Raw genomic sequence first — 8,139 nt, 5'->3', positions numbered from 1 at the left:
TGATCGATTCCTGCAGTGCCTCAGAGACCTGTAAGGAGAGCTGTTAATTTTTTTTTAAACCGCTGCTGCTGAAGCAGCACAAGGGCTGATTTAAGTGTTTAAAAGACAGATTGTAATCTCTCCAGCTCTCTTTCTCTCACTCCTTCTCATTCTCTGTCCAGGATCAGGCCGGTCTCTTCTCTCTGCTGCTTAAGATAAGTTGTACGCTAGTGATTTGTCTCTGTCCGGTACCTGCCTCATTATTCCTGGTGAAAGTTAAGGGACAGCTTAACCTATGCTGCTTGTCGACGAGAGCATTTGTCAACATTTAATAGCATCGTCTGCTGATACACCAGCAATCTGTGTAGCCAAAAGCAGGGAACGGCAATAGAAGATGAGCCTAAACAAATGCCACATACATCTTAATATCTGTAGGATAGCTTCATCAGTCATAGTCAGCGGTTTATATAGGAACAAACAACTAAGATAAACTCAATGAAAAACTGGTCACAGGTAGAAAGCTAAACTATTTAGGAAAAACTCTTATAACAATGGAAGCTTGTTTCCATCTCAGAGTAAAATAAATAAATGGCCCCTTTTTTATTTACTTGATACCTCACATTGTGATTTTCTCACTATTTTTTATCTCGCAATCACAACTTTTTATCGCACGATTGCTACTAGATAAGACAGTTTGGGGTGTGAGTGTGTGTCATTTCCATTGTAATTCCAACTTATGTTTACCACAGACCTTATTTTATTAATAAATAATAGTGCTGTGTTGAAAAAATCGATTCACCAATTCTGAATCGATTTTCATATTAATTTCTAAAGATCGATCCGTAACTCAGAGGATCGATTTAATAACAGGCCTACATTTTCCCCATAAACACACCGAGACATGGCGACCGGCGGCGCTGCTAATGCGGTTTCTCTGAATCCACTTGTTGACAAGAGAGGAGGAAAGAGCCGTTCATAGCGCGTTTTTTGCGCGTGCAAATTCGTTTTCTAAGCGCGCCTCTGTTCATGGTTGCATAGCAACGACAGACGCAAAGGGAAAGCACGCGCTTGTGGAGAGGAGAAAGCGGTGCAAACTGCGCTCTCCATGATGACGAGGAAGTATCATCAAATAATTAATTGATTTCTAGCCCTTGCATTAGCTTTACTACTAGATATATTCATTGAGATGAGAAATAAAAAGCCGCCCTGTACAGCGATGATCAGCTGTTCGGCCGAGCTTTCCATGTTGTTACGGAAAGGCCGCTGGTTTTTGTCACATGACCTGTTGAGATGCATTGAAGTGCTTCTCACTGAATTTGCACGCGCATAAAACGCGATATGTGAACAGCCCCTAAAGTGGTATCGTGTGCGGTTGTATCTAGTTTAAAAGGCCTTTTAAATATGAACGCAGTTTTGGATTAAATAAAAGGACAGTCAAGTCAAATAAAACACGTTTTATCTCCTGTTTAGTTGGTAACACTACATTAAGATACCATTCATTAACATTAATGCCTTATCTAACATCAATACATTGAGTGAACAATACATTTTTTTACAACATTAATGTATGTTTGTGAATGTTATTTAATACAAAAACTTGATTGTTCATGAACAATAAAAACTTTTGATTTTAAAAATATAAGATTGGATCAGATCGGATCGAATCGAATAGAATCGAATCGAATAATGATAATCGATTCAAGATCTTGAGAATCGGAATCGAATCGATTCTTGAAATTTGAATCGATACCCAGCACTAATAAATAATAATAATAATAAAACATTATAAAAACCCATAGGAAAGTCTCGAGGGAACCACTGGCGAATTTATCTTCCAGGTTTTGATGTCAGCCCTGCACCATGCAATCTATTGTTCTAATAAATAAATACATTTTCAAAAAAGATAATTGCGACTGCATGTCACTGCCTTTGGAACTATTTCTTATAATTGTCTTCAGATCTCACATTTTATAGGTATTATATATATATATATATACCCTAGTGGAAAAAAAACCTATTCCAAAAGGTATTTAAAAGAAATGTATTTCATACTAAGTATACTACAAATCCATTAACATATTTACCTATTTGGAGTACTTATTTGTTGCACAATGTACATTTCTTAATATTAAGCCTAAAATGTGTTTTAATACCCCTATTAGTAAGGAAAGTGTGATCTCTGTATAATATCAGTCTTTAAATGCAACATTTAAAGTGTACATAAAGTATACTTGAAATTGTTCCACTTTAGCACAATCAAATATACTGCATATAGTTGGACCTCTATTTCCTGATAACCAAAGTGCATTAAGTACAAAATTAGTTGTTCCAATTTATCAGACTTAAGTATACCAATTTAGTATATTAAAAGTACAATTGCATGGTATTTATATTAACCATAGGACAGTATGGAAAAAAAAAAAACCCCGATGACCCGGGACCTGAACTCTGGTCGTCAAAATCCCAAAAGTGTTAAATGTCAGTCAATTCAATTTTTGTGTGGATGGAGCTTGACTGCCATCAGTTTAAAGAATATTGTTTGCCTTTTAACCATGATAGAAAAAAAAAAAAAAAAAAAAAAAAAAAAAAAAACTATGACCCGGGACTTGAACTCTGGTCGTCAAAATCCCAAAAGTGTTAAATGTCAGTGCTTAGACCACTAGGCTATAGGGGACAAGTGCAAAACAAAAGTTTGTTGAGTATTTGAACCTCACTGACAAGAAAAATAAGAGGGGGGAACAGAATCCGAAGGCAAAAAACCAGCTGTCGGAATCCGTTCCCTCATTATGAGAGGTTTTGATGAAGTGGCTTAAAAAAAGAATGATTGAATTTTTGTGTGGATGGAGCTTAACTGCCATCAGTTTAAAGAATATTTTTTGCCTTTTAATCATGATAGGACAGTATAAAAAAAAAAAAAAAAAAAAAAAAAAAAAACGATGACCCGGGACTTGAACTCTTGTCGTCAAAATCCCAAAAGTGTTAAATGTCAGTGCTTAGACCACTGGGCTATAGGGGACAAGTGGAAAACAAAAGTTTGTTGAGTATTTGAACTGCACTGCTAAGAAACATGAGAGGGGGGGGGAACAGAATCCGACGGCAAAAAAACAGCTGTCGGAATCCGTTCCCCCACACTCAGGTTTTGATGAAGTGGCTTAAAAAAAGGCTGATTAAATTTTTTTGTGGATGGAGCTTAACTGCCATCAGTTTAAAGAATATCTTTTGCCTTTTAACCATGATAGGAAAGTATGAAAAAAAAAAATGAAAAAAAAAAATGACCCCGGACCTGTCGTCAAAATCCCAAAAGTATGAAAAAAAGAAAGAAAAAAAAACGATGACCCGGGACTTGAACTCTGGTCGTCAAAATCCCAAAAGTGTTAAATGTCAGTCCTTAGACCACTAGGCTATAGGGGACAAGTGCAAAACAAAAGTTTGTTGAGTATTTGAACCTCACTGACAAGAAAAATGAGAGGGGGTGAACAGAATCCGACGGCAAAAAAACAGCTGTCGGAATCCGTTCCCCCACCCTCATTATGAGAGGTTTTGATGAAGTGGCTTAAAAAAAGGCTGATTCAATTTTTTTGTGGTTGGAGCTTAACTGCCATCAGTTTAAAGAATATCTTTTGCCTTTTAACCATGATAGGAAAGTATGAGAAAAAAAAAAAAAAAACGATGACCCCGGACCTGTCGTCAAAATCCCAAAAGTATGAAAAAAAAGAAAGAAAAAAAAACGATGACCCGGGACTTGAACTCTGGTCGTCAAAATCCCAAAAGTGTTAAATGTCAGTGCTTAGACCACTAGGCTATAGGGGACAAGTGCAAAGCAAAAGTTTGTTGAGTATTTGAACCTCACTGACAGGAAAAATGAGAGGGGGGGAACAGAATCCGACGGCAAAAAAACAGCTGACGGAATCCGTTCCCCCACCCTCATTATGAGAGGTTTTGATGAAGTGGCTTAAAAAAAGGCTGATTCAATTTTTTTGTGGATGGAGCTTAACTGCCATCAGTTTAAAGAATATATTTTGCCTTTTAACCATGATAGGAAAGTATGAAAAAAAAAAAAAAAAAAAAAAAAAAACGATGACCCCGGACCTGTCGTCAAAATCCCAAAAGTATGAAAAAAAAGAAAGAAAAAAAAACGATGACCCGGGACTTGAACTCTGGTCGTCAAAATCCCAAAAGTGATAAATGTCAGTGCTTAGACCACTAGGCTATAGGGGACAAGTGCAAAACAAAAGTTTGTTGAGTATTTGAACCTCACTGACAAGAAAAATGAGAGGGGGGAACAGAATCCGACGGCAAAAAAACAGCTGTCGGAATCCGTTCCCCCACCCTCATTATGAGAGGTTTTGATGAAGTGGCTTAAAAAAAGGCTGATTCCATTTTTTTTGTGGATGGAGCTTAACTGCCATCAGTTTAAATAATATCTTTTGCCTTTTAACCATGATAGGAAAGTATGAAAAAAAAAAAAAAAAAAAAAAAACGATGACCCCGGACCTGTCGTCAAAATCCCAAAAGTATGAAAAAAAAGAAAGAAAAAAAAACGATGACCCGGGACTTGAACTCTGGTCGTCAAAATCCCAAAAGTGTTAAATGTCAGTGCTTAGACCACTAGGCTATAGGGGACAAGTGCAAAACAAAAGTTTGTTGAGTACTTGAACCTCACTGACAAGAAAAATGAGAGGGGGGAACAGAATCCGACGGCAAAAAAACAGCTGTCGGAATCCGTTCCCCCACCCTCATTATGAGAGGTTTTGATGAAGTGGCTTAAAAAAAGGCTGATTCAATTTTTTTGTGGATGGAGCTTAACTGCCATCAGTTTAAAGAATATCTTTTGCCTTTTAACCATGATAGGAAAGTATGAAAAAAAAAAAAAAAAAAAAAAAAAACGATGACCCCGGACCTGTCGTCAAAATCCCAAAAGTATGAAAAAAAAGAAAGAAAAAAAAACGATGACCCGGGACTTGAACTCTGGTCGTCAAAATCCCAAAAGTGTTAAATGTCAGTGCTTAGACCACTAGGCTATAGGGGACAAGTGCATAAAAAAGTTTGTTGAGTATTTAAACCTCACTGATAAGAAAAATGAGAGGGGGGGAACAGAATCTGACGGCAAAAAAACAGCTGTCGGAATCCGTTCCCCAACCCTCATTATGAGAGGTTATGATGAAGTGGCTTAAAAAAAGGCTGATTCAATTTTTTTGTGGATGGAGCTTAACTGCCATCAGTTTAAAGAATATATTTTGCCTTTTAACCATGATAGGAAAGTATGAAAAAAAAAAAAAAAAAAAAAAAAAACGATGACCCCGGACCTGTCGTCAAAATCCCAAAAGTATGAAAAAAAAAGAAAGAAAAAAAAACGATGACCCGGGACTTGAACTCTGGTCGTCAAAATCCCAAAAGTGTTAAATGTCAGTGCTTAGACCACTAGGCTATAGGGGACAAGTGCAAAACAAAAGTTTGTTGAGTATTTGAACCTCACTGACAAGAAAAATGAGAGGGGGGAACAGAATCCGACGGCAAAAAAACAGCTGTCGGAATCCGTTCCCCCACCCTCATTATGAGAGGTTTTGATGAAGTGGCTTAAAAAAAGGCTGATTCAATTTTTTTGTGGATGGAGCTTAACTGCCATCAGTTTAAATAATATATTTTGCCTTTTAACCATGATAGGAAAGTATGAAAAAAAAAAAAAAAAAACGATGACCCGGGACCTGTCGTCAAAATCCCAAAAGTGTTAAATGTCAGTGCTTAGACCACTAGGCTATAGGGGACAAGTGCAAAACAAAAGTTTGTTGAGTATTTGAACCTCACTGACAAGAAAAATGAGAGGGGGGGAACAGAATCCGACGGCAAAAAAAACAGCTGTCGGAATCCGTTCCCCCACCCTCATTATGAGAGGTTTTGATGAAGAGGCTTAAAAAAAGGCTGATTCAATTTTTTTGTGGATGGAGCTTAACTGCCATCAGTTTAAAGAATATCTTTTGCCTTTTAACCATGATAGGAAAGTATGAAAAAAAAAAAAAAAAAAAAAAAAACGATGACCCCGGACCTGTCGTCAAAATCCCAAAAGTATGAAAAAAAAGAAAGAAAAAAAAAAACGATGACCCCGGACCTGTCGTCAAAATCCCAAAAGTATGAAAAAAAAAAAAAAAAAAAAAAAACGATGACCCCGGACCTGTCGTCAAAATCCCAAAAGTATGAAAAAAAAGAAAGAAAAAAAAACGATGACCCGGGACTTGAACTCTGGTCGTCAAAATCCCAAAAGTGTTAAATGTCAGTGCTTAGACCACTAGGCTATAGGGGACAAGTGCATAAAAAAGTTTGTTGAGTATTTAAACCTCACTGACAAGAAAAATGAGAGGGGGGGAACAGAATCTGACGGCAAAAAAACAGCTGTCGGAATCCGTTCCCCCACCCTCATTATGAGAGGTTTTGATGAAGTGGCTTAAAAAAAGGCTGATTCAATTTTTTTGTGGATGGAGCTTAACTGCCATCAGTTTAAAGAATATCTTTTGCCTTTTAACCATGATAGGAAAGTATGGAGAAAAAAAAAAAAAAAAAAAACGATGACCCCGGACCTGTCGTCAAAATCCCAAAAGTATGAAAAAAAAGAAAGAAAAAAAAACGATGATCCGGGACTTGAACTCTGGTCGTCAAAATCCCAAAAGTGTTAAATGTCAGTGCTTAGACCACTAGGTTATAGGGGACAAGTGCAAAACAAAAGTTTGTTGAGTATTTGAACCTCACTGACAAGAAAAATGAGAGGGGGGAACAGAATCCGACGGCAAAAAAACAGCTGTCGGAATCCGTTCCCCCACCCTCATTATGAGAGGTTTTGATGAAGTGGCTTAAAAAAAGGCTGATTCAATTTTTTTGTGGATGGAGCTTAACTGCCATCAGTTTAAAGAATATATTTTGCCTTTTAACCATGATAGGAAAGTATAAAAAAAAATAAAAAAATAAAAAAAACGATGACCCCGGACCTGTCGTCAAAATCCCAAAAGTATGAAAAAAAAGAAAGAAAAAAAACGATGACCCGGGACTTGAACTCTGGTCGTCAAAATCCCAAAAGTGTTAAATGTCAGTGCTTAGACCACTAGGCTATAGGGGACAAGTGCAAAACAAAAGTTTGTTGAGTATTTGAACCTCACTTACAAGAAAAATGAGAGGGGGGGAACAGAATCCGACGGCATAAAAACAGCTGTCGGAATCCGTTCCCCCACCCTCATTATGAGAGGTTTTGATGAAGTGGCTTAAAAAAAGGCTGATTCAATTTTTTTGTGGATGGAGCTTAACTGCCATCAGTTTAAAGAATATATTTTGCCTTTTAACCATGATAGGAAAGTATGAAAAAAAACAAAAAAAAAACGATGACCCGGGACCTGTCGTCAAAATCCCAAAAGTGTTAAATGTCAGTGCTTAGACCACTAGGCTATAGGGGACAAGTGCAAAACAAAAGTTTGTTGAGTATTTGAACCTCACTGACAAGAAAAATGAGAGGGGGGGAACAGAATCCGACGGCAAAAAAACAGCTGTCGGAATCCGTTCCCCCACCCTCATTATGAGAGGTTTTGATGAAGTGGCTTAAAAAAAGGCTGATTCAATTTTTTTGTGGATGGAGCTTAACTGCCATCAGTTTAAAGAATATATTTTGCCTTTTAACCATGATAGGAAAGTATGAAAAAAAAAAAAAAAAAAAAAAAAAAAACGATGACCCCGGACCTGTCGTCAAAATCCCAAAAGTATGAAAAAAAAAGAAAGAAAAAAAAACGATGACCCGGGACTTGAACTCTGGTCGTCAAAATCCCAAAAGTGTTAAATGTCAGTGCTTAGACCACTAGGCTATAAGGGACAAGTGCACAAAAAAGTTTGTTGAGTATTTAAACCTCACTGACAAGAAAAATGAGAGGGGGGGAACAGAATCTGACGGCAAAAAAACAGCTGTCGGAATCCGTTCCCCAACCCTCATTATGAGAGGTTATGATGAAGTGGCTTAAAAAAAGGCTGATTCATTTTTTTTGTGGATGGAGCTTAACTGCCATCAGTTTAAAGAATATCTTTTGCCTTTTAACCATGATAGGAAAGTATGAAAAAAAAAAAAAAAAAAAAAAAAAAAACGATGACCCCGGACCTGTCGTCAAAATCCCAAAAGTATGAAAAAAAAAG

Source organism: Phoxinus phoxinus (assembly GCF_949152265.1).
Source record: "Phoxinus phoxinus genome assembly, chromosome: 10".
Lineage (NCBI taxonomy): Eukaryota > Metazoa > Chordata > Actinopteri > Cypriniformes > Leuciscidae > Phoxinus > Phoxinus phoxinus.
The sequence above is the reverse complement of the archived record's forward strand: the minus strand, read 5'-3'. Positions refer to the sequence as shown.